Source organism: Lycium ferocissimum, chromosome 3, assembly GCF_029784015.1.
Source record: "Lycium ferocissimum isolate CSIRO_LF1 chromosome 3, AGI_CSIRO_Lferr_CH_V1, whole genome shotgun sequence".
NCBI classification, from domain to species: Eukaryota; Viridiplantae; Streptophyta; class Magnoliopsida; order Solanales; family Solanaceae; genus Lycium; species Lycium ferocissimum.
The window spans coordinates 23,954,380-23,964,883 of record NC_081344.1 but is presented as its reverse complement, the minus strand read 5'-3'; positions in this window follow the sequence as shown (position 1 = coordinate 23,964,883).

Sequence of the window (10,504 nt, the reverse complement as noted above, 5' to 3'; positions counted from 1 at the left end):
CTTTTTCGCTACGGTAAATGATCTCGGATCACGAGCACACATTTCTGCTCCGGTAACAACTTCAGATCAAGGACTCTCATCTTTCTTTTACGCTTTCTGGCAAAGACCTCAGAAGCTACTCTCTCTCTCTCTCTTATCACCATTTCCAATCACAGTTTATATCAAGTCATCATATGAAATAAGAGTGCTTGTCATGCATGATATCAACATCAACAAAGAATTCATATAAAAAACTCATCGGTACTTGCCATAAAGTACACATCAAAAATCATGTCATTTTCATATTCCTTCCCTTTCGGATGATAAGTGAGATATCAAGAGAGATGAATGCACAAATATAGCACATATGGCGATAAACCCACATAACAACTGACAATACCAACCTAGTTGGATTTCATATCCACACCATGCCCAAAGGTCTATCATGTTTTCCCCGTCAATAACTAACATTTGCATATGCTTCGCTAACCGGAGTCTAACCAAAAAGGAAAGCCGTAGCCTACCTCTCAAGTCGAACAGGTGCCACGGACCTCAAGCAAAACCTTTCCTTTCTGAACGATCAAAGTCTGTCAATTCTTTATTCTATATTAGATTCTGAGACTAATGATACCCATATTGCCATAATATTATTCGAAATCGGAAACAACCCTTAAAAAGGAAATCCGAGCCAATTTCATCGGTCAATTAGGTTACCCAAAGTCTAGAGAGTCCAAAAACTAAGATTCATCACAATCCAACCTCAAATGAGCATCAATTTCATCACAATCTAACCTCAAATTAGCATCAATTTTCCTATTTCGTCAAAACCCCGAATTTATAGGAAAAACCCTTATTTTCTATAACCAAATCTTAAATAAAAGAGAGATTCAAGCTTAACAACTAGTTACCCCAAAGATTAAATGACTAGATTCAAGGAGATTACCCAACAAAACATGATTTAGAGTGAAAAAATGGTTCAAAATCAATCTAGGGTTCATCACCTCAAAAACCCCAACTAAAACATGATTCTTTGACACGATTTCCCTATTTTAATGGTGACATAAACAGATTAAGAAGGTATGAAACTTACCCAATGGAGGAACCCTCAAAAAGACCAGTAAAATCGCCCCTTAGAACTGCTTTAAGACTCCAATTTAGTGAATGAAAAGAATGGTTTCGAATTAGGGCATTTATGTTTCTAATTTTAGCGATTCTCGCATTTGCGGGTCCTTATCTCGCAGACGCGATCTCGCATCCGCAGATGCGGGGTCACTTACCATGTCATCATCTTGCATCTGCGGACCAAATATCGCATAGGTGAGTCCGCAGATGCGACCCCAAGTTCGCATAGGCGGCACGCTGGAAAGTAGAAAATTCTGGTTTTTCACCAACTTCAAACCAAAACCCAACACTCATTCAAGACCTCCCGGATACAAACCAAACATGCATACCATGTAAAAACACGCTACGAACTCATCTTTGCCCTAGGAATTCCCAACGGATGTCATCTTGACCCGGCATCCCCCCCCTCCCCCCAACCAGGCCCCAAGAATAAGATTTCAACTAAAGGGCCAAAACGCTCCCGAGTGCCTAGCGAACCAAACCAACCCCTCTACCAAGTTATAATCGACTCTTTGGACCTCATGGAATCAATGAAATTCCCAAAAAGGTTTGTATACACAAAAGTCAACTTTTGGTCAACCATTTTTCACCTTAAGCTTTTAATGTCCTCAAATTTTGACCAAGACTCACTCGACTATCTCAGGAACCATTCCACCCATCCCTATAAGTTAAACACGCTCTAACGGAGTTAGGGGAAAGGGTCAAAATGCCTAAACGAAAAAATGAGTCGTTACATCAGATACTAATTAAACAATCGTTCGTCCTCGAATGGAAAAAAAGTGAAACGAAGGAAGCGTACCTGAATCGGTAAAGACCTGGGGATATCTAGTACGCACATCGGCCTCGATCTCCCATGTAGCCTCCTCAACTGGACGGTGCTTCCATTGTACCTTAACTGAAGCTCTCTCTTTTGATCTCAACTTCCTCACTTGCCTATCCAAGATTGCTAACGGCTCTTCCTCGACGGACAAATTCTAGTTGAACAATACCGAGTCCCATTGGATGATATAGGACCGTCTGAGTGATACTTCTTCAACATAGAAACATGAAACACCGGGTGAACGCCAGCTAAACTTAGTGGCAAAGCCAACTCATATGCCACCTCACCAACACATCGAAGAATCTCAAAAAGGCCGATGAACCTCGGGCTTAACTTGCCCCTCTTCCAAAATCTCATCACACCCTTCATGGGTGAAACCTTCAATAGAACCTGGTCACCAACCATGAAATCCAAATCCCGGACCTTCCGGTCCGCATACTCCTTTTGCCTACTCTGAGCCGCAAAAAGCTTTTCCTGAATCAGCTTTACCTTATCCAAGGACTCTCTCAAAAAATCAGTACCCTAAGTTCTCACCTCGAAGGTCAAACCATCCAATCGGGAAACGAGATCTCCTACCATATAAATCCTCAAAGGGAGCCATGTCAATACTCAAGTGATAACTGTTGTTGTACGCAAACTCAGCCAAAGTTAAGAACTGGTCCCAGTGACCACCAAAGTCGATCACACAAGCCCACAACATATCCTCTAACACCTGAATAGTCCTATTGGACTGACCATCGGTCTGCAGGTGGAAGGTGGTACTAAGATCCAACTAAGTCCCTAATTCCTTCTGCAAAGTCTTCCAGAAATGGGAAGTGAACTGAGTGCCTCTGTATGAAATGATGGAAACAGGCACACCATGTAATCTGACGATCTAACTAATGTTAGATCGTACCCAACTTTACCGAGTTGTAAGTGGTCTGAATTGGAATGAAGTGCGCGGACTTAGTCAACCTATCAACAATAACCCAAATGGCATCAAACTTGCCCAAAGTCTTCGATAGACCAACCACGAAATCCATAGCTATTCTCTCCCACTTTCACTCGAGAATGGCATCCTTTGAGTTACACTACCCAGTAGCCGGTGCTCGTACTTAACCTGTTGGCAATTCAAACACTGGGATACGAAGTCGCTCTTCGTGCTATCCACCAGTAATGCTGTTTTGAGTCACGATGCATCTTTGTAGCACCAAGATAAATGGAGTATCTGGAACTGTGAGCCTCCTTCAAAATCAACTTAATCAAACCACCAACCCTAGGAACGCAAATGGGCCCCTTAATCCTCAAAACACCCTTTTCATCAAGAGTAGCCTCCTTGGCTTCCCCACTTAGCACCTTATCCCGAATCTTACGCAATTTCACATCCTCAAACTGTTGGTCCTTAATCTACTCCAAAAGAGATGACCTTGCCTTAACACAAGCTAAAACCTTGCCAGGTTCTCAAATATCGAGTCTCACCATACTATTAGCCAAACATCGAACCTTCATGGCTAAAGGACGCTCCCCAACAATCAAACGCGCCAAGCTACCCATACTCACTGTCTTTCGCCTTAACGCATTAGCTACCACATTAGCCTTTCCCGGATGATAAAGAATGGCCATGTCATAATCCTTGAGCAACTCCATCCACCTACGCTACCTCGAATTCAGATCCCTCTGATTAAACACATGCTGAAGACTATGATGATCGTTGAATACCTCACAATGGAATCCATACCGGTTTGCCTCCAAATTTTCAAAGCAAAGACTACCACCGCCAACTCTAAGTCATGAGTGGGTCAGTTCTTCTCATGGACCCTCAAGTGTCTCGAAGCGCACGCGATCACCTTACCCTCTTGCATTAACATACAACCCAAGCCAATACGAGAAACATCACAATAAATAGTAAAGTCTTTACCCTGCACAGGTAAAGCCAAAATCGGAGCTAAAGCCAATAAAGCCTTTAGCTTTTGAAAGCTCTCCTCACACTCATTGTCCCAAAAATGCCACAGAACTGAGCCAGAACTCACACTTTGAAAACTTGGCATACAACTTCTTTTCTTTCAGCGACCCAAGAAGTATCCTCAAATGCTTCTCATGGTCTTCCTTACTACAAGAGTACACCAATATGTCATCAATGAAAACAATAACAAACGAATCCAAATAAGGCTTGAAGATCCCATTCATCAAATCCAGAGAGCTTTGGGGACATTAGTAAACCCAGAAGACATCACCAAAAACTCATAATGACCATAGCGGGTCCTGAAGGCTCTCTTTGGAATATCCTTAGCTCTAATATTCAACTAGTGATAGTTCCATCTCAAGTCGATCTTAGAAAAGATCGACGCACCCTGAAGCTGATCAAACAAGTCATCGATGTAGGGTATTAGATACTTGTTCGAATGGTAACCTTGTTCAATTGCCGATAATCGATATACATCCGCATAGAACCATCCTTTTTCTTCAAGAACAACACAAGAGCACCCCAAGGGGAAACACTAGGTCTGATGAACTCAACAAGTCTTGCAATTGCTCCTTCAGCTCCCTCAACTCTGCCGGAGCCATACGGTAAGGTGGAATAAAAATAGGCTGAGTTCCTGCCTCCAAGTCAATGCAAAATTCAATATCATGATTAGGCGGCATACCAGGAAAGTCTGTTGGAAAGACCTCCACAAACTCGCTAACTACAAGAACAAACTCCAGGGAAGGAGTATCCGCACTCGTGTCCCGAATATGAGCTAAGTAAGCTAGACACCCATTATCCACCAACTTTTTCGCCTGAAGGAATGATATAATCTTCTTAGGAGCAGGGCTAGGACTACCCTTCCAGTCTAATCTCAGAATGCCTGGCATCGCTAATATGACTATCTTGACATCACAGTTTAGAATCACGTGGTAAGGAGATAACTAATTCATGCCCAATATAATATCAAAGTCTACCATACAAAGGATCACCAAGTCTATCCATGTATCATAGCCCATAAAAGTAACCACGCATGAGTGATAGGCTAGATCTACTTCCACAGAATTTTCGACCGGAGTAGAAACACGTATGGGCACATCAATAATATCACAAGTCATATACAAACCAGTAGATAAATATGTATCCACATATGAGAAGGTAGAACCCGGATAAAATAATATCGAGGCTTCCCGATTATAAACTGAAATAGTACCTGTAATGACTGCATCGGAAGCCTCTGCCTCTGTGCTCCCAGGGAAGGCATAGCAATGAACTAATTTGCCATCGACTGTGCACCTCCCCGTCCACGCTGGCCAGACTGAGCTCCCCCTCTCACAGACTGGGAACCGCCCCTGCCGGGCTAATGAGCACTTCACCCAAAACTGCTATCCACCTCTACTAGGCTGCGACCCAACTTTGCCTGAAGTTCCACCTCGGCTAACTGAGGTGCTGGAGTCCGGGGGGTCTGAAACTTGGAACCCTGCTGGGCTCTACTCTGTCTGGGTCTGGGACACTTTCTAGCAAAGTGCGTCGGGTCATCACACTCAAAATAACCTCTGACCAACCTGGGCTGCACCACTAAAGCTGAAGAACCAGAATATCCACCCCAGTTTGAAGGTCGAGAATAGGGACCTTGAGAAGTCTGCCCAGTACTAAGTCAACTCTGCCCAAAATAGCCACCAATTGATATCTGAAGCGCTGACTGGATGGGGCGGCCAGAATAGTGCTGATGTATCCTGGCCGACTGGCCCCCACCTCTCGAAGTAGAACTACTGAAACTGGCAGATCCTCTTGTTGCTGCCCCCACCTTGAGCTCAAATCCTAGTATACTCAACCTCTGTGGCATGATCAACCACAAACTGAAATGAAGAACCCTAGCCACTAGTTGTAAAGTAGCTAGCTTCAACAAAAGCACTAATCCCTTGACAAACCTCCTCACCCTCTCTGTCTATGCTGAACAACATAACGAGCCAAGGAATGAAATATGGCCTCACACTCTGTAATAGACATACCTCTTTGCCTCAAGTCATTGAACTCATCTCTCATCCTATCTCTTAAAGTCGGGAGATGTACTTCTCCAAGAACACCTGATAGAACTGTGTCCAAGTCAAAGGAGGTGACCCAGCTGGTCAACACTCAACATAGGACCTCCACTACATCTTTACGTCCCCACACAACTAGAAGGACACATAATCAACCTTATGCGGATCAACTATACCCAGCTTGTGAAGCCTCTCATGATTGTCAATAATAAACTCATACGCATCCTCTCCAAGAGTACTAAAGAATTCCTGCGGCTCCATCTTGATGAACCTACCAAACAAATGCTTCTCTTCAACGATCATAGTAGGACTGGCAACAGGTCTAGGAGTGAATGCAAGTGCTAGGATCTCATCAATACGAGAAGCCACCGCAAAGAACAGGCTGCGCCCCGTGGTTCTAATACTGCTCAAGAGTCTTTTCTCCCGCTCTAGTCTGTGATCCTCCTGGGGTAGCTGGAAGGCCACCCACCTGGGTCAAACCCTCAAAAAGACACAATATACTAACTACGGCATCCTGGAGTATAGGAGTAGCAATCACCTCGAGCTGAGCCTGGGCTGGTCCCAGCTCCTCCTCATCCATAGGCTCGTGCTCATACTGAAGCTTTGGCTCAGGAGATACTGATCTGGCTCAAGTCTGACCAACCACAGGGGCCCTACCGCTGGCCGGTACTGCACGGCCGCCTTTGCCTCTGCCACGACCTCTCGCTTGTCCTCGACCTCATACTTCAACCCTAGCAGTGAGCGCGGGCAATTCATGCCTCAGAATAGTCGCACATTTTCTCACCATCTGTGAGAGAATAGAAGTAAAGTCAAATACCGATTTGAATCGAGTAGATACAAACTTGAATAAAGTTGCACGAAAGGAATGAAAGCATGGAAGTTTCCTAAATGTCCTATAGCTCTTGCAGATAAGTACAGAGCTCATCGTACCGATCCGCAGGACTCTATTAGACATTGCTCTTGTACTTGTAAAATCGGTAACCCAGGGCTCTGATACCAACTTGTCACGATACAACTCATGAATCGTGCAGGCACCCACACTAGCCCCTCAGGTGGGTGAACCCTTCCCTCAAAGCATGCCATTAAATCAAATGCGGAAATGAAAATAGTAATAAACTAAGTCTCAATAGATATCTAAGATAATAATGTAAGTGTGGAAGTAAGAAATACTACAACTCAAGGATCTAGTTTGAAACTAGTATAAGAGCTACTAAAATGAATACATAGTATGAATAAAGTACGACAAGTCTCAAATGCAAGAACTACTGTCTGATGAGTAAAAAAAGACAAGTATGCAAAGAGGAGTCTCCAGGATGCGGATCCGGCATGTGGCTCACCATGGAAGCTTTGATAATAAGGCCTTGGGATCACTCGCGAGGCTGAGATGTGGAACCAGTAACAAACTCTGCACTCAAGAAAAAGTGCAACAATAGTAGTATGTGTAAAAGCACACGTACTTGTAGGTGTCATAGACCGACAACGATTAGTTTACATATATAAAGGAAAGGAACTAACAGGTAGGCAGATAAGCAATCAAGTACAGTCAATGAGTAGTCTCAAGTATAAGATCAGTCAAATGTATAATATCAGTCATGTACACGATCAGCCAAATGTATAAAATGCCATGTACATAGTCAGGGATAAATGAGTGAATGCAAATGCAATACACTAGCGAGTTTCCCAATCCATACACACATTCCAAGGGCAATTCCTTATAGCCATGACCCATAAGAGACCCGCGAAGTCCATGTACCTCTCGTCCTGGCAAATGACCTCGGGTACGAGCACTCTCTCGCTCCAAAGAAATAACCTCGGTTCACGAGCACATATTTTTACTCCAGTAACAACCTCGAATCACGGACTCTTATCTCTCTTTTACACTATCCGGTAAAGACCTCGGAGGCTACTCTCTCTCACTTATTATCAGTTCAAATCACAGTTTATATCAAATCAGTATATGAAATAAGAGTGCATGTTGTGCATGATATCAACATCAACAATAATTTTTAAAAAGCTCAACGGTACTTGACATAAAGTAAACATCACAAATCATGTCATTTTCATATTCCTTCCCTTCCGGATGATAAGTGAGATATCAAGAAAGATGAATGCAAACACATGTCACAAATATAGCACATATGGCGACAAGCCCACATAACAAATGACAATACCAACCTAGTTGGTTTTCGCGTCCACACCATGCCCAAAGGCCTATCATGCTTTTCCCATCAATAACTAACATTTACATACGATTCGCTACCCAGAGTCTAACAAAAAAGGTAAGCCGTAACCTATCTCTCAAGCTGAATAGGTGCCATGAACCTCTAGCCAAAACCTTTCCCTTCCGAATATCTTTTGAACGATCAAAGTCTATCAATTCATTACTCTACATTAGATTCCGAGGATATGATACCCATATTACCATAATATTATTCGAAATCGAAAATAATCCTTAAAAAGGAAACCAAGGCCCATAAGGGCAAGATAAGTAGGTTACCCAAAGTCTAGTGAGTCCAAAAACCAACATTCATCACAATCTGACCTTAAATTAGCATTAATTTCCTTATTTTGTCCAAACCCCCAATTTATAGGAAAAATCTAGGGTTCATCAACCCAAAAAACCCAACTAAAACATGATTCTCTAACATGATTTCACCATTTTAATGGTAACATAAACAAATCAAGAATGTATGAAACTTAATGGAGGAATCCTCAAAAGACTAGAAAAAGCGTCCCTTATAACTCCTTTAAGACTTCAATTTAGTGAATGAAAAGAATGGTTTCGAATTAGGGCATTTATGTTTCTAATTTCAGCGATTCTCTCATCTGCGGGTCCCTATCCCGCATTCGCGATCTCGCATCCGCGGAGAATTGTCTACGGATGCGGACTCACTTACCATGTCATCATCTCGCATCTGTGGACCAAATCCACCATAGGCGGGTCTGTAGATGTGACCCCAAGTCCGCATAGAAGGCACACCAGAAATCAGAAAATTCTAGTTTTTCACCAACTTCAACCCAAAACCCGACACTCATCCGAGACCTCCCGGATACAAACCAAATATGCATACCAATGTAAAAACACGCTACAAACTCACTCGTGCCCTCAGAATTCCCAACAGAGGTCATCTTGACCCGGTCAATGCCCCCAAGCCCTAAAAACAAAATTTCAACCAAAGGACCAAAACGCTCCCGTGTGCCTCAGGAACTAAACCAACCCCTCTACCTTGTTATAATCAACTCTCTAGACCTCATGGAATGGAAGAAATCCCCTACAAAGTTAGTATACACAAATTTCAACTTTTGGTTAACCACTTTTCACCTTAAGCCTCTAATTTCCTCAAATTTTAACGAGGACTCAACTCTTCCCTACAAGTCAAGCAAGTTCTAACTGTCATGACCCAACTCGTGAATCGTGAGGGAGCCAACACAATCCCGTTGGTGGGTGAACCCTTCTGTAACATCTCGTACCGTTAAACTAAGCTACGTCTATGACTCAGATATACCGGAAGCCAAAAAAAGGGAGTTTAAGTCGCAAAACCAGACTCGGTTCTGTAGGTGACATTTGACAACCAGAGGGACGGATCGTCGATTGGTCGACGGACCGTCAAAACGCACCATCCCTATAATCTCATTTTGAAAATTCTCCGAAATTTCTCAGACTACTGACGGTACAGTAGAATTGACGGACCATCGACACGTCAACGGACCGTCAATGATGCACCATCAAAAAATTTAACTCAGACCATCAAAGCAACTTGACGGACCGTTGAATTTCGACGGACTGTCAAAGTGCACTGTCAAAGTGCACCGTCAATCCTCCCGGATAGCAAACAGTATAAATATGACACTTCACTCTAGAAAATCAGTTTTCACATACTAACGTGGTGGTTTCATGTCGGTTACATTAATGCTTTCCCATAGATATTTTTACTCATGTTATATATATATATATATATATATATATATATATATGTTCATGTTCATGACCATGTTGCACACTAGGCAAGATAGGATTAAGAATGAAGATAACCGGGATAAGGTTGGAGTAGCATCAGTGGAGGACAAGATGAGGGAAGCGAGGCTGAGATGGTTTGGGCATGTGAGGAGGAGAGGCACAGATGTCCCAACATGGGAGTGTGAGAGGTTAGGCTGGATGATTTCGAAGAGGCAGGGGTAGGTCAAAAAATATTGGGGAGAGGTGCTGAGACAGGACATAGAGCAAGTTTCAGCTTACCGAGGACATGACCTTAGATAGGAGGTTATGAAGGACTGAGATTAGGGTAGAAGGCTAGTAGGTAGTCGCTATTTCGATCTATAGTCTATTGTCCTTTGATTCTTGCTACTATATGTTGTTTCTTATACTTCGATTATCTTATTTGTCGGTAGAAGCATCGCTTTCTTTTTCGACGCTCTATCTTGACTTATTCGCTTTCTTTAGTTTCATTTGCATTTTGCTTTGAACTGCTCGTACTTATCTAACCTTTCTCGTTGTGTTTTTTCTTGAGCCGAGAGTCTTTCGGAAACAGCCTCCCTATCTTCCGAGATAGGGGTAAGGTTTGCATACACTTTACCCTCCCCAAACCCCACATTGTGGGA